Here is a 24043-nt window from a genome sequence, read left to right on the forward strand (position 1 = left end):
CACATAGAAGTATACGGTATTCGCTATACGAAATACGCTCATTCAATCAGGCTGGGTTCACATAGTATACCGTATACTTCTATGTGATCAGCCTTAAACAGTGATGAAGATACATTTTCAATAGTTTTAAACAAAAACATGTTCTATTTATGAAGCAAATTTGAAAAATGGCAGTATGAATGACAATAACGTATTCATTCCAATAAGCGCCCAGGGCGCTTAAGAAAATCATTTTGGGTGGACGCTTATTTCTACCTATTTTTTTTTTTTTAAGGGGCATTTATTAGAGACATTCTAGAAGAACAAACTGCTTTTTCTCAATCCTTATAGCCAGAAAAATACACTGGAGTGGGTTTCAAAAAGCAATTTTGAAATTTGAAGTCCCCCACATATAAGTTTGATGATCCTTTTATCATGTTTGGGTTAAATGTTCCAAACAGGGATCTGATACATCGTGAAAACAATGATTTCTTGTGCGACTTGAATGAACAAGTCTTTATAGAGCTAGCAAAGTTCTTTCTGGATATGTCATCCAATTGACCCTCCCCCCTCCCAATAAAAAACAAACAAATGATACAAATAGCTATGCTACTGCCATGTTCTTACTGATGAGCTGCTTGATGAATCACTAGACTTGCTTCTGGTAAACCTAAATTGGGAGCAGGAGCTCAGTGGCGGCAATTTTTAGGGGGCAAAGTGAATTTCAGGGGGGGAGGGCAAAATCAACAAATTGCAGCAAAAAGTGGAAATTTACGTTATTTTGTTAGTGCTGCCACTGCAGGAGCTATTTATTATGTTCCATTAAAGTTATCGATCTGAATATACATGTACTAATTCAAAAACCCAAATAGCGGACTGAGCTATCTGGAGTCTGCCATTATTACTTGCAGACAGGAAGTGTACAAGGTGATGCCTCTTGTAGGAGATATTATGTGAAATGATATGTCAGAGTGCATGTAGGCTACATTTCAAATACTTCATGTTCTGAGAATGGGTATGTCCTCAATGAACACCCCACCACACCTACATACAAACTTAGAGCAAGAAGAAGAAAACTAAGTGAAGGTTGCCTGTGTGCCCAAGTTGCTTTCATTTATCTTGTTTTATCACAGAATTTGTAATAAACCCAACTAATTAATGATAATTATAATAGAGCAAAGCAGTCATTTTAAGGATTTGTAAACCAGCCAAAGCTCATTTGCATTCAATAAAATGGATTCAACATGATATTTTTTATTTGCCTCGTTATTTTGTGTGTGAATTAAGGGATCTAAAATGAGCGTTTATTGTGTTTCGACAGTATTTTTTGTGGGACATGAGAGCACCTCAGACCTATCGAATTGCATTCTGAATACGAAGCATGTCTTTCTGATATCAAATAATTTTCATTTTTGGAAATCACAATATCATACAAATTTTATGACAAATTATAAAAATTGATATTTTTCAAATTTTTGATATATAACAGTCCTCGAAGTAAATTATATAAATCTAATGATATATTCTTAAAGTGTATGTAGCAGGAGGAAATGCCGACGGTCAATTGAAAATTTTGACCTTTCATATTGAAGATATGGATTTTTTCCCCAAAAAGACCTAATTTTTTTTGGTGTTTTAGGAAAAAAAATCCATATCTTCAATACGAAAGGTCAAAATTTTCAATTGATCGTCGGCTTTTCATCCAACCTACATACATTAAGTATAAATCATCAGATTTATAAAGTTTACTTCAAGTACTGTTAAATATCAAAATATCAATTTTAATGATTTGCCATAAAATGTGTATTAAATTGCGAATTTCAAAAATCAAAATTATTTGATATCAGAATGACTTTCTTCGTATTCAGAATGCAATTCGATATGTCTGATGTGCTCTAATGTCCCAAAATAAATACTGTCCAAACGTTCATACCCCAGCCCTTAAGCGATCAGTTTTCGTTATGTTTGATGTGGAGCTGAGAGATTTGATATAGGGTGTTTTTGAGGCAGTTTTCCTACAAATGGTCAAGGGGGGGGGGGGGGGGTTTTTTGAGATATTGCTATTTTTGACATCTATGTACCAAGCCTCATCCATATAAATAGGTTTTAGGTAGCGCACAATTAGCATCCTAAAATTAGAAAATGTATAAAAAGTATAGGAAATACATACCACATAATATAAAAGCGTTTTTCTCAAAATTATATTTTTGAAAGCAGAATGAGTTTGCTTATAATTATACCTCTCTGTTGTTCAATTCAAAATATGCCTTATAAGATTACAAAATGTAAGCTTAATCATGAAACTCCCGTGGCTGAGTGATCAAGGCACTGGTTTTGAAAACTCGAGTTCGTGGGTTCGATTCCCGCTTTTTCTACTTGCCTGATAAATTATTTTATGAATCGGATATTCTCATCTCAATGGCAAGAATTGAATAGATACTTGTCAAAGATGCCGCCCCCCAAAAAAAAAAAAAAAAAAAAATTGAATAGTTTGTCTTGTCCGAGAGGGACATATTTTGTGTTTGTATTTTGTGTTTGTTGGTCGAAAACAAGTATTGTTTCCCTCATATTTGTGATATGAAGGCAACCACCCTGTAACTGACCTTGCTGACAGTAAAAGTTCAAATTTAGTGACGATTGCAAACAATAGGTGACTGGTTGGTGACAATAGATAGGTGACAGGTCAGTGAGCACGCAAATAATATACACCTTTATATCGTCACGGCACCCTGCATGCATTATAGCAAATCTACCTTATTGCTCAAACCAATAGTATCATATAAATTCATTCGGACTCTTCCCATTTTTTCTTTGCAAATACAAGTTTGCAAACGTTTTTTATTCAAATTTGCAAGGTATTATTAAATTCAAAGCAAACTGAAAATATAGAACTGATAGATTACTGAGCATGTATTTTCCTGTAATATAATTTTGCTAAAACATTTTTTTAGATGTCACATTCAGCGCAATGTCTTCAAAACATGCTCAAAATAATTATGTACTCAAACTATGTACTACCGGGAAAATAGAAAAATTATTTTACTAAAACAAATAAACAAATATTTTACATTTTACATACGTAGAGCTGAGTTGCAAAAGGGCTTACATCCACTTTTTGACTTTCTGAGAAAAACAGCTTTTTTTAATTGTGCAATTATTACTTGTTCGATTTGATTCATTTTGGTTTCGGATAAAGTGTTGATGGATAGAAACTAAAAGAATAGGTTTGGTACAATTTTCAAGCATTTCTATTTATTTTATTATTTATTTGTGCCTTTTGTGGATGCAAGCCCGTTTGCAGCATAATTAATTTAGCTGTTTTCTAGAAACCACCTTTGCAATCAAATTTGAGTAAATTTTGTTTCACTATGTTATGCAACTTGACTAATGCTTTCAAAATCAAAAAGAAAAATTGAAATATCTCATTTACTTTTTAAATTATGAATTTGTAATTAAATTTGCCAAAATGTCATTTTCGGCCATTTTTTGAGTATTTACGAAGATACACCTTTTGTTAATTAAAATTAATTTTCAAACATAGTGACCCAAAAACAGTTCCTTTTGGTTTTAAAAAGTTAAAGAACATTCAAGGCTACTATAAAACATCAAAAAATAAAAATAAAACTATTTTCCTAAAATGTTATATTCATTTTAATTTCAGATTTCCGGAAATTCCCGAAGATTTCCCGAAGAGAAAATATACCATATCTCCGGAAGGGAAGGTGGTACGAAGGTCAAACAACCACCAAAATGTGTATTTTTATCCACATTATGTTATACCAATAACTCAATTTCGGCCAGGGGTTGACGTAAGCCCTTTTGCATCTCATTACAATGAATAAATAATGAATATTTTTATACAGAAGTACAAGAACATACTACATAACGCGATAAATGTTAGGTTTCTGCATGTGTGTATAGGCCTACGACTGATTTTTGTGAAAAATTGAATTAAAATCAAATGCCCACTCATTGTGTAGCGATATCCCGGGGGGGGGGGCACTCACATGTTAAGGTGGTACGGGTATGTGCGGCGGTCAAGGGTCCCTTTTTCAGGCTCTCTGGCAGTTCCTTAAGCCCCACATTTGGATCTGCTCCAGTTCTTTGAGCCTCAAATACTGACAATTGTAGCTCTTTAAGCTCAAATTTGGAAATAATTTAGAAATTTTTAGCTCAACAGCCTATAATTTGGCCCTAATTTCAGTTCTTCAAGCCCCTATTTTGCCTGAAAATCAGTTCTTAGTTCCCAAAGTTTGGCGCTCCGCGCCGCACACCCCTACCAAAATTTAAGTTGAGTGCCCCCCCCCCCCCCGGGAGCGATATATAGCCTATTATATTACACTGCAAAGTATGAAAGTATGCTTAAACAACTTGTTATGTTGTTTAAGCACTAAGCAGTGCTAAACAAGCCTGGTGTTCAAAAGTTTTAAACACCGTTTTAGCAGGCCATATTTTTCCAGTTTGGGTAATTTTGCTTAAACAATACAAATTATTTTCGCAGGGTAATACATTGATCTTGTCTTGTAAGGAAGCCATTGGTCACATGTACACTGTAAATTAAAAGGTTTAGGTTTTAAACATTTTATAAACACCGATACTGCCACAGTTAATATACACTAAATTAACCAATTTAAACACTAAACATCCAGTTTACGAACACAAATACTACATAGATATTTTTGTTATCACGGTTGAAGCCATATTGATATATTTGCTGAGGAGAACATCGTCAATATTTTTCAAAATTCTGTTTTATATACGATTAGGCTATAATGTACTCTATTAAACTAACATACCCAACAAAAATCAAGATTCTAGGTAATGTAGTTTTGTCAAAATCCTAAATTTTGAATAAAACGCAGGAACTGTCGTTTAATTTACGACGGAAATTTTAGTCGAACGCGTACTCGATGTTCATAACACAACACATACAAGGCGCTTTCTGCAACCACAATGGGCCTCGATACGATCAAACACAGTACATAGGCCTAGGTATAATTATGAGGCAAGATATAACACGGGTTTGTTGCCATTATTATTTCCTCTTATTTAACAAAATTAAGAAGAAATTTAAATTATACCAGGGTTTACCTGGGGTTCGAACTCCCATTATCTATTTCTGCCAGAAAGGCGTTTGTTTATCATACTTATTGATTACGGAATAAAGCACATATATACGATATACTACTAATAAATACGTATCTAATCTCCGATCAATAATGAACCTTGCCTCACCCTAACCCTAGGACCCCAACAATAATGAACCTTGCCTCACCCTAACCCTAGGACCCCAACAATAATGAACCTTTGCCTCACCCTAACCCTAAGACCCTAACAATTATGAACCTTTGCCTCACCCTAACCCTAGGACCCCAACCCTAACAATAATGAACCTTGCCTCACCCTAACCCTAAGACCCTAACAATTACGAACCTTTGCCTCACCCTAACCCTAGGACCCCAACCCTAACAATAATGAACCTTGCCTCACCCTAACCCTAAGACCCTAACAATTATGAACCTTTGCCTCACCCTAACCCTAGGACCCCAACCCTATCAATAATGAACATTGCCTCACCCTAACCCTAGGACCCCAACCCTAACAATAATGAACTAGCTTGCCTCGGACTATGCGGTTAGTGATATATAGCGGCCCATTATGGTTGCAGAAAGAAATATCGCGTGCAGGACGGTCATACACACATCAAAGGACCGTATTACAGCGTCATCATCCCTATTCGCTGTCGTAGTGCACGTTACAATATGACCGTTGCTAGGCCAACTGGATCACGCTTTCTTTGTTACGAACCACTGATCGAAATGATCACAACACAAAGCCTATGGCATATCAAAATTCGGAACAGGTGTATGAGCCCAGGCTTGGAGCAGTAACCAATGGTTACTAACGTGCACTACGACAGCGATATTCGCATTGCCATGATAGTAGGGCGAATCCACTAGTTGCTCAACAGCACCTTAACGGCATGGCGATTTTGTTCCGCCGTGATTTAATAGTTTCGAGATAAAGACCGAACACTCCAGGCAAAGTATAACTCATTAACAACAATAAATCAAGCAAGTTTTCAAAATATATGATTTGTAGAATGAACTTTTGCAAAACAAAGTATTTTTCAATAATATATTGATTAAGATAATGAAAATGTTTTGTTGTTGTTGTTGTTGTTTTTTGGGTTTGTTTTTTTTGCTGTTGGCCGTGTATTACTCTCGCATTAGCGTATTACCGCGTTAAGGGTAGACACGGCCAACAGCCCCAAAAAACAAACCGATTTTCATTATCTAAATCAATATATTATTGAAAAATAACACTTTATAAAGGTGTTGTTGTTTCAGCCCTCTTCACAACATAACTCAAGAACCACAGGACCTACAAAAGTATATCTGTGATATTTGAATTCTTCTACACACTCGCTACATGGAATGATCAATGCAATTTTTGCCATGAGCTTTTAAGGTGGCTGTGTACTCTCAGACATGCATGTAGTAAAAGTGCAATAACTTTGTAATTATTCGCGCAAAACATATAAAAGTATACATTTTTATGAAGGCAAGACATCAATAAATCTTAATATAAATACAGATTTGGGGTAAAAACAACAATTTTGAAGAAAATCACAAAAAAGTGAGTTTTTGGCAATATTTGTTAGGTACATCATAACAAAAAACACTCTTTCCAAAATATTTTATTTTGTTTTTAGCTCAATCTTGAGGCTCCATTCCAAAAACGGTTTTTTATTTTTTGATATTGGCCTTATTTTTTGAGATATTGACCATATAAGGCATCAAAATGAACTTTTTAAAATTCAAAAACGCCTATTTGCACAAAATGATGCCCAAAGCGGAAATAGACCAAAATATAAAAAAATGAGAAAACCGTTTCTTGAGTCGATCATGCTTTTTACGATGATCATATTTGCTTACCTATAGATGCTGTATTTATTGAGTTATCGTGTACCTAAATCGTCATTTTACCGAGAAAATGAACATTGAAATAATGGCCGTTGAAGTTTAAAGTGGTCACATTTTGCACTTTCATCGAATCTCACAGGAGAATGCGACAGTTTTCGTTTTTGTAACTTATATTACGTGAACATCTGGTAAATCCACAGCCCCTTGAGAAGTTTGAGCGAAATCCATTCATAACTTGATATTTAAATCGGGGAAAGAACTTGAAAAACCCACATTTTATCAGCTAAAACGGAGCCATTTGACCACTAGGTTTTGTGAAATCAGTGCTTCCGTGGTGTTTCCATAAGATGCGCCGCACATGCAGATAAGCGTCGCGTATGCGTCGCGTATTTGTGCGTTAACAAATTTCGCGATACGCAACGCGATGAGTTGTTGCGCGCGTGTACCTTGCTGGTACAACAAAGATTTTCTTTCCTTTTCAATTTCAAACACGAGTGGAATAGTGAAATAAAATCCTTAAAATATTGCAGTTGGAGTTTACAAATCTGGATTTTCATTCCTTGTATTTATAAAAAACATAACAAGGTACAAACATATCATAAAAACTCAATTTTGAGAAAGAAACAATGGCTAGAGTACACAGCCGCGTTAAGTTACGCGTGCGCTGTTATCAATGCATTCATGGCGCTCATTAACCATGTTAACTGCCAAAAAAGTGCTTTTCCCACTTTTTGAACCCAATTCTTTACCGATTTCAACCAAATATAGGTTATGTTATTCTTAGTAATCTGAACATGAGAAACGGTTCTCGTTTATCTTTTGTTATCTTTAGATCAAAATAGAAAAGCCTTTTGATGGACAAATAAACAAACACACAAACGAACGACATTTAATTGTTGTGTGTTTTGTAAGACAAAGGTATATAGTTGCTGTTATTGCAAATTAATGTTACTTGAGTCATGTCTGAATGCAGGTACATAACAGTCAAATTATTGTATACATTCTCTACACGACAACATTCCTCGTATTGTGTCCATCTCTACACGACAACATTCCTCATATCATGTCCATGTGTCATGGTAGCTTTATACATCTCCCTACAGGTGGCTTTGATATCCGGGTGGAACCCGAGGAGTATGACCGGGATTAAGGCATCACTCAATGTCAATATCAAAAGTCCATAATTTCTATATGGGTAGCTCAAATGTTCTGGTACTGCATAAAAGTATAACAAAGGAAGATATAGCACTATTACGATTATGGTTATGACGAAATGCACTTTGTTAATAGAAAGTAAACGAGAGTCAAAAGTTTTTGTTCCTTTCCTGATTTCTTTCCTGACGTAGTGAAAAGTTTTCAAGAAGAAATATATGGAGAAAATATACTGCATCGGGAAACCAAAGGTGACTACCACCCAAGCGAAGTAGTCGTTGAATTTGTGTTCATCATCGGTCGAACAAGTTTGGTATATTTGGTTATATCCGTATGATCCGAAACCGATTAAAGGAGGAAGTCCGGTGAATAAGAAGTTGACGATAAAAATAATGACGAAATAGAGTGTACATGTACAGCTATTGAACCATTTGTGGTAGGTTTTGGCTGATTTGGTTGTTATAGTCCATCGATTAAGTGCTAGCATAAGTATCCCAAATGAAATGGCAGTAAGGCTACACACATCTGTGCCGGAAAGAAACGCGCACAAACCCTCAGGAATCTCCTTTGGCCATCCACCTTTATGAAGGAAAGCTATTACAGTCGGAGGAATGCGACTGGCAAATGGGATTAATCGGTTACCACAAACCCACAATACGATCCAGTTTGTGCTGCTGCAGCGAAGTTTTTTTGAGAAAATGATCGCCAGTATGATCCATAAGTTGCCAATGAAAATTGGGATGGCGAGGATGATGTAGATAGCAGAGAGTATGGTGCGTTCATCGTCGCTAAGAAGGTACTTGTTGGAAAAAGACATTATTTGGTACATGTAAAGTACTTTAAGCAATAACGGTTCTCTTGAGGAAAAAGTCACTGGTAATATCTTACTTGTGAACAATTAAAATGTTTTCTACATTCTAATCGCTACAAGTCCCACACAGTTTTCGATCTCACCGTCAATATAACAAGGTTATATGATATTTTGGCACAATATTGATCCGTGCAATCGTGGTGAACCTTTCACGCAGTTAAATGTCTTGAGTACAATATTGTTCTGAAATAAGTGGAACACGTGTTGACATCAACAGGAAGAAGATATTCTGATCAAAACAAATCGTTATTAATCCGATCTTGCAATGTTGGAAACATATCCGCCAACCACAGGTGTGACCGCGTCCTCAACACAGAATCTACGACAGTTATACTTGGATCGCACTCTAGGTCAGGTATGGGAGGTTTTTGTGAATAACCATTAGAGCGGCGCGAAAAGTCAGAAACAAAGCCTTTGCTCTAACTTAGTCAAGTTCAAAATGAACCCATACAGGGTGTCACAAAAGGAATGGATATATTCCATGGATAATGGAACGAAATGAATGGAACTAAAAATGCGGGACGGCAAATTGCACGATGAGTGACGTATACGGGACAAATATTCAATGTCAATTCCACCAATCCACTAAGGGTCTATTATAGGCATCAGAATAAACTAATATTGAAAATAATCTAGGTCTATTTCCAAGCAGAGCCAAACATAATTATAGAAACAATGAGTTGCAAAAGCAATAACAAAATTGGGGATTATTTCATAACAGGGGGAAGACTATACAGAGAGGAACAATAAATTAATTTAAAAAATGACGAGGAGCTGAAAGTTACCCTTACCAGCGCCTCTTGGTGCTGGGTTTTCCATGGGTGTTTTTTTTATCCCAATGGGTGCTCCGGTTTGAGTGGAAGGCAACGGCAAACCACCACCCTTCACTTCTTACATCTGTTATTGCCATGTATACCTTGATGATGAGTTGGAATAATGTTAGAAGCATGACACTGGATAGTGAGACCCCAAGGCCTGAAGGTGTCTCAAATGCGACTGGGGAGGAGAGGACGGATGACCATGATGACATTTGGTTCCAATGACACTTACACATCAAAGCCAAATGGAAGTGTTGGAGTGAATGGTTCTGCAGACAGAGAAGCCTCTGGAAAACAACTTTGAAAATTGGAACCTGGAATGTTAAAACGATGAGCCATGGTAAACTGGGCGTTGTAACCAGAAAACTTGATAGCAAGGATGTCAACAATTCTGAAATAAGATGAACAGGAAAAAGTCATTTTACTATGTAGCAATCATGGTGTCTACTACTCTCGCAAAGACACAAGGAGATAGCACGGTGTTGCATTCATTTTGCCAACTCAGATCAGATGTGTTCTTGGATACAACCCAATTAATGAGAGAATCATTTCCATCTGAATACAAGGAACACCAAATGAATATATCTGTGATTCAAGCATCAACGAAGAAGAAATCAAGACCTTTTATGATGACCTTCAAATGGCTATAGGCAGTATCAATAAGAGAGATATCATTATCATCACTGGAGACTCCAATGCAAAAGTTGGAGGACAAATTACCAATAAAAATGTGATGGGAAACTGTGGCCTGGGAGAACAGAATGAGAGAGGAGAAATGCTTATTGACTTCTGCCAGGAACCCCACCTTCATCCTCAATACTTTCTTTATGCAACACCCAAGGAGGCTCTACACTTGGACGTCCTCAGACCATAGTACAAGGAATCAAATTGATTACATTTTGGTCCAGAAGAGATGGCGATCTTGTTTCATGTCTGCAAAGACATATCCTGGAGCAGATTGTGGATCAGACCACCAAGTTGCACCAACTTCCTATGTCAACCATGAAGTTTAAGTTGAGACGTAAAAAACAACAAAGAAAGCCTGCCAGATATGATGTGATCAGTGACAGCTATAGAGTTGAGGTGAAGAATCGGTTCCAGAAGCTATTGGAAGATGATCCAGAGGAGTCCACTCCAGAAGAACTGTGGCAAGAAATGAAAACTGTAATTACAGATACAGCACAGAAGGCACTCCCCAAAGAAAGAACATGAAAAGCCCTAGCTTTCAGAAAAGGTTTTCAACTTGGCGGATAAAGGAAGGAAAGTGAAGGGACTTGATAAGGATGATAACCACCAGGATTATCGTGATCTGAGCAGGAGAACACAAAAACAGGCCAGGAAAGATAAAACTGACTTCATCAAGCAGGAATGTGCCGAGGTTGAAAGGGACATTGTAACAAACAACACCAAGGATATGTATAGAAACATCAAGCAACTGACCAGCAAACCAACTCACAAGCTCAATGTGCTGAAAGATGAAGCTGGCAACATCCTTACAGAAGAAGAGGAGATCAAAACGAGGTGGAAACAGTATTGTGGAAACCTCTATGCATCTAGAAAAGGAAATACACCTGAAGTAAAATTTGATCAGGAAAATGCAAATGCTGACCCAGACATCTTGATGTGTGAAGTTGACCAAGCCATAAAAAGATTCAGGAATGGTAAATCACCAGGAATTGATAACATCCATGCAGAATTGTTGGAAGAAAGTGATGCTAAAGGAGTCGCTATCATCCACAGACTCTGTAACAAAATATGGAGAAGCAAAGAATGGCCAGAAGATTGGAAAAGAGCAGCGTTTCTCCCGTTACCAAAGAAAGGGGACACAAAGGAATCTGCTAATAACCGTACGGTCCATACCATATCATCTCTCATGCTAGCAAGGTGCTGCTCTATATCATTGCTGAAAGAATTAGGGGTCATCTGGAAAGTGCGTTACTACCAGAGCAGGCAGGTTTCAGAAGTGGTAGGGGACAGATGGAATTCCAACAACCTTTATTTCTGTGCTTAATTGATTACTCCAATGCGTTTGATTGTGTCCGGAATGGAAGGTTATGGACCATCATGAACGATATGGGCTTCTCTGCACATGTGGTGGATTTGATTAGATCTCTATACAAAGGACAGGAAGCCACAGTAAGAACAGAATGTGGAGATAGCGAATGTCTTACAATTGGCCAAGGAGTATTTTGTCGCCATACCTGTTTAACATTATACGCCGAGCATATCATGCGGAATACACTTGATGGCTACTCGGTATGGTTTTAATTGGAGGACGACAAATAAGCAACCTCATGTATGCTGACGATTATCCACCCTCATTACAAGAACAGCATCTGATCTGATGAGGAGTATGGATTGTTTCTCAATGTCAAGAATAAAAAGGTCATTATTTGTAGTGGAAATGTAGACAAGCATGTCAAATGGAGAGGGCATAGAGGTCGTTAATACTTTCAACTTACTTTTATTCCACATTGTAGATGAGGGAGGCAGCTCCCAGGAAATCAAAAGACGCTTGGCCATGACAAGAACATCTGCTATTGCATTCACGGACATTTGGAAAGATAAGAGGAATCTATAGAACAACAAAGATGAACATCATGGATGCCCTGGTCTTCCCAATCAATCGGGATCAATTTGTTCAAGTACCCATTCATTAGTATAGTATTTGTCTTGCCAAGTGACACGCAAGATACGACGGTAGCACCATAGTTTAAAGGCTGTGATCTTTTGGTGTCTAGATGCCTTCTTCAGAGTACAGGCTTCACATCCATTATGTCCATATTCTGCTATGGGGAATATGAGTGCATGAAGCAGCCTGGTTTTGACTTTGACTTAAGCACATGACCGGTGTTTGAATAGGTTTTGGATTTGACTAATTTGCTTAGTGCAAGTCGCCTTCGTATCTCCTTTGAGATGTCGTTGTTATTGGAGCAGGTAGCACCTGAAATCATCGACTTGTTCCACTGGTTCACTGCTTACATTCTAGTGGCACTAACTGCTCTACGGTGTCAGGGTCAAAGGTTACATTTGGAGAGAGGAGGATTCTTCCACTGGGAGATCTATGATGAAAATGGCATGCCTCGGATGAACTGTATCAAGCTTTGACAGTGATGTAGGTGTTATTCCAAGCTATATTGTACTAGCATACTCCATCTTGATCTGACCAAAACCATGCTCTTGTAGATTATGGCTCTCTGAGAAGCTACCAGGTACGATGGTTTAGTTCGCTGGAGTAGACCAAAAACCTCGCCTCTGTGTGAAAAAGTCATTGAATGGACTCTGTTCCCGTACTGTCTTTGAACATACTAATTCTTGGCCCGTTCAGATTACAAACGCTGTGGATCAGAGAGGCCATGTGGATCAGAAAGCGGGGGGACAACGTCATCAATCGCGATGAAGGAACTTGAGTCATGTATACGATCAGCTACTGCAAACAACTACACACACCCTGGGGATGAGAGTAGGAGGACCAGAGGTGGTGCAGCGGCTGTATCGGAGCATTACTGATGAAATCTTCCGCACGGAAGATGAAACGTCAAAAACGTAAATTTCTGGACTTGAACAACATAATATAATCTGATATTTAACCATTTGGTCTGTTTTTGCATGCACTACGCCCCTGGAAAAAAGGAGGAGGCCTTTTATATTTTGTTTTTCGGGTAGGTTATACCCCTCTACTGATGAAAAAAAAATTCCTGAAGTGCTTTTTATACATTTGTAAAGCTATAGAAGGCCATAGAACTTTTCAAACATCTTTATTAAAAAGTTATAACTGACATTTTAGAAAATAAAACGAAAATTTAAGAATCTTCAAAAAAGGAAGCGGGAGGGGACGCTAAACATGTTTTTTTTTACTCGGCCTTATTGCATACGCCTGTGATTGGATAAAATATGGTAACAACTAGTAACACTTCAGTAATGAAATCAACAAACAATCATGCCTGATTCAAAGGATATCATGATCTGGGAAATTTATATATCTGTCCTGAGTAAAAGGTGGAAAATGTACTGCCCTACGCACCGCTTATTAATAGATCCTGTAACTGGCTGTAGTACGAGTGTCATTCAAAAAGTTCTACATCCAATCGTCACACCTCTATTATCTTACGTGCCAAGAAATTGCAATTTCTCATGAATGTATATCTTCAATCTTGGCTACGAAATAAAAGTTATTTGATTAAAATATGATATTTGGTTGTGATTAAAAAGGTTGCCCATATCTATGTGGAAATCATTACAGATTTATTTCTGAAAATAATTAAATTGCTTTATTTTGTTTAAATAACTAGTGCACCTGCAGCTGTTTGAGCCCTGATGCTGTGAGAGCACTGGGATGATAGCGATACTGTTTGACCTCAGATGACCTTTGACCTCGGATTACCTCGGTGTAATTGTTTTCATGCTCCCCTCATACGAAGGATTCCACCTATCAAGTTTAAGCCCAATAGGGCAAAGTTTAAATTTAGCCCCTACATGACCTTTGACCTCAATTTTGTTTTGCGCATATATTCCCCTCGTATCAAGAATTCCACCCACGAAGTTTGAGCCCGATAGGACAAAGTTTGAAATCCTTTGACCTTTGACCTCGGATGACCTCCATATAATGTTTTTCATGCTCCCCTCATACGAAGGTTTTGACCCACCAAGTTTGAGCCCGATCGGACAAAGTTTGAAATTTGACCCCTCCGTAATGACCTTTGACCTCGGTTGACCTCAATTTTATGTCGCGCATTATATTCCCCTGCTATCAAGGATTCCACCCACCAAGTTTGGGCCCGATCGGATAAAGTTTGAAATTTTGACCTTTGACCTTGACCTCCGATGACCTTCGAAACTACCCGGTAAACAGCGCATGCCCAGTACCCATCTATGTGTGAAATATCGGAACGATGCGTCAAAGCGCGGCTGAACGCATAGCCGGACAGACAGACACACAGACAGACACACAGACAACGGCTATTATTTTAGTAGTACTAGTGCACCTGCGGCTGTGAGAGCCCAGATGCTGTGAGAGCACTGGCATGATAGCGATACTGTTTGACCCCAGATGACCTTTGACCTATCAAGTTTAAGCCCAATAGGGCAAAGTTTAAATTTAGCCCCTACATGACCTTTGACCTCGGTTGACCTCAATTTTGTTTTGCGCATATATTCCCCTCGTATCAAGGATTGCACCCACCACGTTTGAACCCGATAGGACAAAGTTTGAAATCCATGACCTTTGACCTTTGACCTCGGATGACCTCCATATAATGTTTTTCATGCTCCCCTCATACAAAGGTTTCGACCCACCAAGTTTGAGCCCGATCGGACAAAGTTTGAAATTTGACCCCTCCGTAATGACCTTTGACCTCTGTTGACCTCGACTTTATTTCGCGCATTATATTCCCCTGCTATCAAGGATTCCACCCACCAAGTTTGGGCCCGATCGGACAAAGTTTGAAATTTTGACCTTTGACCTTGACCTCCGATGACCTTCAAAACCACATGGCCAACATGCTTTTCCCGATACCTATCTATATGCGAAATTTCAGCGCGATGCGTCGAAGCACGGCGAAACGCATAGCCGGACAGACAGAGAGATAGACAGATAGAGACCGCTTATTATTTTATTAGTACTAGTGCACCTGCAGCTGTGAGAGCCCTGATGCTGTGAGAGCACTGGCATGATAGCGATACTGTTTGACCCCAGATGACCTCGTTGTAATTTTTTTCATGCTCCCCTCATACGAACGATTCCACCTATAAAGTTTAAGCCCAATAGGGCAAAGTTTAAATTAGCCCCTACATGACCTTTGACCTCGGTTTACCTCAATTTTATTTTGCGCATATATTCCCCTCGTATCAAGGATTCCACCCACCAAGTTTGAACCCGATAGGACAAAGTTTGAAATCCATGACCTTTGACCTTTGACCTCGGATGACCTCCATATAATGTTTTTCATGCCCCCCTCATACGAAGGTTTCGACCCACCAAGTTTGAGCCTGATCGGACAAAGTTTGAAATTTGACCCCCTCCGTAATGACCTTTGACCTCGGTTGACCTCGATTTTATTTCGCGCATTATATTCCCCTCCTATCAAGGATTCCACCCACCAAGTTTGGGCCCGATCGGACAAAGTTTGAAATTTTGACCTTTGACCTTGACCTCCGATGACCTTCGAAACTACCCGGTAAACAGCGCACGCCCGATACCCATCCATGTGTGAAATATCGGAACGATGCGTCGAAGCGTGGCGGAACGCATAGCCGGACACACAGACACACAGACACCCAGACACACAGACAGAGCTTATGATTATTATAGTATAGATATAGATAGATATAATCAATATCTAATGCCTGCAGATAATCCGGGTACCGTGTCTTTTGCGCCATTTTAATAATACCATGATTCATGAGAAAATCGGAAGGTGAGAAAACTCGAATGTTAATGCTGAATGTTTCATACCATATATGTGCTCTTTATACTTGGTTGAGCAGACTGCGTCGGTGTTTGTGCCTGCAAACGAGGACACACACAAGAACTGCGGACTTGCCTGCAATCGAGCCATCGAGGACAGTCCTCGTTCTCAAACTGCTGCAATATACCTTAAATGGCAAGAGTGATACTTGCACAAAACCGATGACCACAGTCAGCAGTTGATGGCTAAAATTACGTTACGTATCATACACAAAAAGAAGACCCCTATTTTTCCATTTGATCTGTCATCCAATGATCCTTACAAGTTCAATTTGAACAACAACTTTCATTTATCACTGATTTTGTTACTTATTTTGGAAAAACAAAGAAATTTGAAGCTATTTAGAACTAGAAATTCGATTTTCGAGGTTTCTGTAGCGCTGTTTTGGCTCTCACCCAAAAATTGCATTAAAAAAAAGGTCATGTTCTCACTCAATGACCCCATATTTTTTACATTTTGCTCTCACCGAATGCAAAAAATCATGCTCTCACCCATTGACCCCATATTTTTTACATTTTGCTCTCACCGAATGCCAAAAATCATGCTCTCACCCATTGACCCCATATTTTTTACATCTTGCTCTCACCGAATGCCCCTTAGTGCGAAAGTTCCAGCCCTACACCTATATCCATTTCATATTGAAGTACCCCCGGGGTCTCCATATTGTCCCCTCCGTCTCCCACCCTCCTTGCTCTCTCAAACTTAACACCCTCCTACGCCACTCACTCAGGGCCTAAAATAATCACATGAGCCTGAGAATTACAGTACCAAACTAATATTTGTTTTGTTTATTATAACTATCATAAACATGATAAATATAAAGGGAAACATTACAGAAATCTGTAAACTTGATTTGCAAATAAAATATTTTATCTGACAGTGCCACGGTTCTGTAGACATGTACGCCACGTAAGTTCACCTGGCCGGAAAAGTTTAACAAAAGCGCGCGAACTGGTGAAGTCTCTTACAATAGAACGCTAGCCTTCAATGACACCATGGCTATTCATAGCCTACACATGTTTTCCGCCTGCCTATTCACTATGATCGTGAGATGCTCCCATGGTAATTAATCATTACTTTGCGTAGATATGACGGAAAACGGCCTTGGTTAAATGTGTCGAGGTAATTACTATACATGGGTTTCAACGTATCGTAAAAGCCACCCAAATCATAATCAACTGGATTTTGGGAATAAGCTGGTTTTTTTCCGTGGATATCTACTTTAAAATGTTATAAAAAGAGGATGCTGGGATCACGAAATACTATTTTTCATTGTTAACATTCTTGTAATAATTATTTATGTTTGGTAGATTTCATGAGAGATGGGACTCCGCTCTTATGCATTCAAGTTGATTCAAGAACGATTAAGTCAGATTTATTAACATCTTGGGAATAGGCTTCCACATGAATCATCAGTGGCGGATTTAAGCTGTCAGCAACTCAGCAAGTGCTGACACGGCCCCCTGTTATTTTGGCCAAAGGGCCCTCTGCTTTTTTTTTTTTTTTTTTTTGCTTTAATTGTTTTCTGCAAGGTTCAAAGGTCCGGTGGGTAGAATAGTACTGAAAAGTATTAATGCCTGCATTTATGATTCTTGAAAAGTTTCATTAAATTTTGCCCGTTTTGGCCACAGCAAGAGATCAAAAGTCAAGGGCCCTAAATTTAATATTTGCGAATACAATTTCTATAGAATCAGGACTACGAATTGGTGCATTAAACATTCTCAAAATACAAGTAGGTCATCTAGTATGGGTCCAGGGCCCCCAATGTTAGATATAAGCGTATCATCAAAGGACCCCGTATGTGGACCGTGATGCACTTAAGCCTGAAGGTCTTTCCCCTATAGATACGAACGTTGCCAATTTTGGCCCGGATACCCAAGATCAAGAGTTCCCGGGGCCCAAATGTCAATACAAAGGGCCTGTCGTTTCTCAATAACTATTCATGAGTTCCAAAGGTCATATATTATAGGTCTCCGGGGCCTAAAATGTTTTTAAAAAGTGTACCTTTAAGCTCCTTTACATGGGTATATGAGCCTCATAATGTCAAATATTATTAGGTACAGAGCCCAAATGGGCCCAGACCCAGGGAAAATGTGCCTCCCTCTCAATTGCCCTGTGCACCTTCCTTTTTAGACCTAAAACACCACGTTTTGGGCCAAAATAGGGTAAAATTGCATAATTTTGCCCGCACGAAGCGCGCACTGGCCCTATATTATAGCAAAATAACTATTTTCACCTTTTTCCGTGCTTCACCCGAAAAATGTCATAGTAAAATCGAAAACAAAATATGCCCGACTCTCTCTAAATTGTTATGCTTCTGCCGCAATCTTATACGTAAATCAAATTAAACTAAGCCACTTGAGTGCATATATATGCCTTCCTTACAGTGAGTTTGGGGCCCTCCAAATTTGGCCGGGCCCAGGGCCCCCCAAAGTCAAATCCTGCCCTAAGGTGCATAGGCGTAGATCCGGGGGTATGGGAATGGGGTAAATCCCCCCTTTTGCACCATATTTTAACAGTTTAGTTTCAAAATGGCAACATTTTTCGCGCGCTTCGCGCGCATTTGTGTCATAAACTTAATTTGTCGCCAAAAAGTCCTGGATTTAAGAGTTTTTCCAACCCCATCCCCCCTAATGTCAAAATTCACGCGTACCAACGTATATTGCCTTCGTATTCCTTGAGATCAGATTATGACCATTAATCTGGGATTTTGCTTGCTTCTTGACTATCAAGCAAAAACAGAAAAGGAAATATTGCTTGTTCTTTAGTACCGTTTAAACACTCACAAACCTGAGAAACCCTCGAATTGGGTACAGAATAGTGTAAAATTGCAAATTTTCGCGCGCTTTGCGCGAAATTTACTGAAACAATATAGGCCTACATCAACTTTTACTTCATTCAAATAGTATGAAATGGAATGAATGTTTGCGCACTACGCGCACGTATCTCATAACATTGGGCCGAACTAATGATCACTATCAAATTTTGTTCTTACTCTCCTCCCGACAAAAATGCAGGTACTTTCCTGATTTCAACTCTTTACCATTGGGCCCCCAGGATATTTTGCTGACAGGGCCCTTTTCCTTAAATCCGCCTCTGTGAATCATAGTATTGTATCATAATGGAAAATCTACGTGGCTATAAAAAGGGGATTGTGACAGAATTAGCTTTTCTTAGAAAGTGAATTTCCAGTTTTACTAGGTTGTTGTAATTTGTAAAGGGATATTTGTGGCAGATTTTATAAAGACATTTCAAATTTATTGATTGTATTCCAACTTGCATACTGAATTATACAGCCTAGTGCACAGTGTCAACACCCGTAAATATTATTTCCATACTCCGTTGGTGAGCGACGGTCGATTGGTATTTCACCGAACGCAAGAAAAGGAGTCCTATCTGATTGGCTAGAAATCGATCGCTAGATCGCTCAGTGGTAAAATACGAAATGTATTCAATTCTATTGAAATCAATATTCTATTATTGACACAGATAAAGAAAGTTTACATATGCATTGTGTTATAGACTTGTGATTTAATATTCTATACAAGCACCTGGATCTTAGCTGAATGGGCTAAACGTGTTCCTTTATATAATTGTAATTCTCAAACAGTTAAATATATCACAATTTTGATGAACGATTTAAAAATCGTTACGGATAAAATGCAGTAAAATATATCCACAGCAAACAGCAATCGCCGCTAATTAGTGTATTGCATTTCAAGTTAGTGTATTGGAAACAAAACCTGGGTTTTACCTGACAACAAATCGAATTTTCTTGTAATAGCAACATAGCAATGGGATACTGAGCATGCGCAAATCGTAATAATGTGTAGAATAGAAACTCTGTGGTATCTCATATGATAGTCATATTGTGTAAATGGTATGCTTAGCCTGAGTCGCTCGGCTTATCTCGAACAAAAGTATTTTGCGTTGTTGCTCAACTGAGGATAATTTGTAAACCAGTAAATCACATGGTACAATGGACAGAAGCCATTTTCAGTCCTTTCATACACGGTCCCTAGTAAGACCACCCTCTTCAAATATAGCAGCTCACGTCCTGGCAGTTGGAAAGGCCGCATAGTGAGCAACCCTGTGCTGAGTGTAGCTGAGTGTGAAGAGTCATTGACTACTTTCTATTACTAAAGTATAAACCACAGAACTGGAAAACTGTGTAATGTGTCGAGTGTGTCCCATAATTGTTCTATTGTGTTTGTAGTCTATGCAGGGGCGTAGCAAGAGCATCAGGGGCCATGGACAAGGAGCAGTACGGGCCCTTTTAACCAGGGCGGGATTTACCTTATGGGGGCCTTCGGCCAGGCCAAAATTTGGAAGCCCCGAACTCACGTACTGAGCAGGAAGGCATGTGCACTCATATCTGTGGTCAGCATGGTCAAGTTTTGGTTTACGTATAGAGGGGGACTAACATATTTTGTTCCGATGTTACTAGGACATTTATGCGCAAAGCACGCGAAAAAAAATCAATTTCAGACTATTTTAGCCCCAGATCAACATGAATTTTGCTATTTGAATGCGTGCGAAGTGCAGATAATTTTACAATTTTGCCCTATTTTGACCCAAAAAAAATCCAGATATTGGGGTTAAAAGAAAGATGCCTATGGCAATTTTGGTGCCCCCAAAGGGCCCTAGACCCGGGCCCATCTGGCCCAATGGTAAATCCTGCTCTGTTCTCCATTATCAGCCCTTATCTAATTTTCGCTTTTGTGTTCTGGGCCCCTGAACCCTCGGGGCCCATGTACTTCGTCCACCCTGTCCCCCGCTTGCTAAGCCTCTGAGTCTATGTGCCTTCAAAGAAAGGTACCTGTATAAGTCATTAGTCAATCAAGTTGTATCAAATGTGGTGTTATTGTAAAGGGGAATAAAGTAGCTGTTCATTGATATGCAACACGATATGAACATGTCACAAATAATCTGAGATATAGATGCTTGAAAAAACTTTCCAAACTTTTGTTGAAGATGACGGAGATTTCGAGTACAACCCTTCATTTGAAATTGGGGTTGGAAGATACCTTCCCCTAAATAGCAGCTAATAACAGTATTGCGAACCTTCAGCATCCATGGTTCGATGTAGAGAGTCTTTCCTATTCAGAGGAAATATTGCAATTACACACCTTATTGCCTTTTAACAATAACCAATGACACTAGCACGTAATTCCAGTCAAGCACCAATCTTTAATCCTATTGTTGAAGAGGATAATAAGCTTATACTTATGTATAGCATTAGTAAAAAGCTTAAGTCTTTGTTTGCTTTGGCTAAATCCTGTTCAAGTGGTGGGCTAACCAACAATTAACAATGAGAGGACATTCCTGAACCTCGTTCAGTTGGGGATGATTTGAAGTGACCGCCAATTATGACCTCTCTCTCTCTGTGTCAGGTGGCGCTGTGTAGCGCTGCTGTGGTCTTCACAAGAGTACGCCATCTCACTCGATCTGATGCCAAGTGCGTTGCACCTTGCATTCCCTGGTTAGAAACCAGCTTCACGTCATTAGTCCAAGATGTTGGTGGACGTCCTCTTCCTCGTTTGCCTTCCATAGCCCCTTGCAAAATCTGTTTTTCTACACCTCCATGTTTCCTGACAATATGGCCAAAGTACTTCAGCTTTCTCTCCATTATGCCGCTTCTGATGGTTAGACTTGTACCAATCTTGTCGAGGATCCAGGAATTTGTTCTCCTGTCTTTCCATGTCACTCGTAGAAGCCTCCTGTAACACCACATCTCAAAAGCATCTACTCTTTTCCTATCATTCTTGGTCATAGCCCAAGACTCGCATCCATAAGTGGCAATGGAAAACACAGTTGCACGAAGTAGGCGTACCTTGAGGTCAATGGATAGGCCTCTGCTTTTCCATATGCTTGACATGCCCTGCACAGTTGTCCTTGCAATAGCCAGTCTTCTCTTAATTTCAGTTGTGCTGTCACCACTGTTGTTAATCATTGAACCCAGATATTCAAATTGCTTCACCTCCTCAATCTGCTGTCCATCTATCACAAACTCATCACTTTTCCGCTCTCTGTCTACAACCATTATTTTTGTCTTCTTTGTGTTCAGGAGAAGGTGTTTTTCTTCGCTGGCCTCTTTGATGCGCTTCAAAAGATCAATCAGCTCTACTCTGCTGCTACAAATAAGAGTGGTATCATCGGCGTACCTCAGGTTAGTAATTCTTGTACCGCCAAACTTCACTCCACCTTCAAACCCCTCCAAAGCTGTTCTCATTATGTCTTCAGAGTAGATGTTAAATAGGTTTGGTGATAGCACACAACCCTGTCGTAAGCCTCTTCCAATCTTGAACCAATCTGTGTCTCCACTACTTGTTCTGACTGCCGATTCTTGGTCTTCATATAAGCAGCTGATCAGATCCACAAGATGACTTGGGAAACCCATCTTTTTCATAGTTTCCCACATCTGAGGGTGGCTAACACAGTCAAAAGCTTTACTGTAATCTATGAAGCACATGTAGAGAGGAAGTCTATGCTCTCTGCATTTCTCAATCACATTCCTGATATTGACAATTTGGTCCCTAGTACCCCTTCCTTCACGAAATCCTGCCTGCTCATCAGCTATTTCTTCCTCCATTTTGTTCTTCATTCTCTTGATGATGATCTTCAGAAGCACTTTACTTGCATGACAAATCAGGCTGATGGTCCGGTGATTGGCACACTCTTTCAAATTTCCCTTCTTTGGCAGTGGAATAAATACTGCCCTGCACCAGTCTCTCGGCCATTTCTTCTTTTTCCAGATGATACCACATAGACGCCACATTAGGTCTATCCCTTCTTTCCCAGTTGCCTTCCACAACTCAGAAGCTACATTATCAATGCCAGGTGACTTAGCATTTTTCATTTGTTCCATGGCAAGCTCAACTTCAGATCTCAATGGTGGAGGTTCTTCCTCACTCGTTTCACACTGTACATACACCTTGTCATCTTGTGCCTCAAACAGCTGGGAACTATACTGAACCCATCGCCTTTTGATGTCTACACTTTCGGTAAGAGTGTTACCTTTCTCATCATTTATAACATCCATCCTGGGGGTCCACTTCTTGGTAAGTTCTTTGGCAATACCAAAAGCTATTTTTGAGTCACCCTTACATCTTTCCATTTCCACACATTTCCTTTCGATGTAGTTTCTTTTGTCCTCCTTAACACTTTTGGAGACCTCTTTGTTTAAGCGTGCCCATTCTTCCTTTCCTCCATCTGCCTTTGCTCTCTTCCTGTCATCAGCTAGGTTTAAGGTCTGCTGAGAGATCCACGGCTGTTTCCGTTTCATCTTTCTAGGGATGTACTTCTTTGCTGTGCTCTGGACTGCTTTGAACATACATCAATGCTGTTGACCACTGACGACTATTTAAACCATAGCTAGTATTCGCTATTTACCCATAGCTGGGTTACAGAAGGTTCACCCTACAAAAGTGTCCCTTCCTTCTGCCTACTCATACCACACTGGCGAGGTAACATGGTAGAGGCTGGATGAGCTCCGAGTTGGAAGAGAGGAGTTCTTGAAGTCAGCTCTTGCTGTTATACTGACAGGGGTCTCAGCGCCCCTGAGAATCCACATCCTACACAAAACACTATGATTGGGACAGCAAGAAAGAAAGATGAAGAGAAGAAGTAAAAGTCACAACACAAGCTGGCACCCACACTAGCTTTTACCCGACAAAAGGAAATGGATGATGTTGTCCGTCTGTGGACAACCTTTTAGTCCACAGTCCGGATTTAATTTGACAGTATCGCCCATTTCCTGATGCCCGTGTGGGGTTACGCCGTCACCTTCACACTGGGGATCTGTGTCCTGTACCGCCAGTGTGATATGGG

This window comes from Amphiura filiformis, chromosome 2 (assembly GCF_039555335.1).
Source record: "Amphiura filiformis chromosome 2, Afil_fr2py, whole genome shotgun sequence".
NCBI classification, from domain to species: domain Eukaryota; kingdom Metazoa; phylum Echinodermata; class Ophiuroidea; order Amphilepidida; family Amphiuridae; genus Amphiura; species Amphiura filiformis.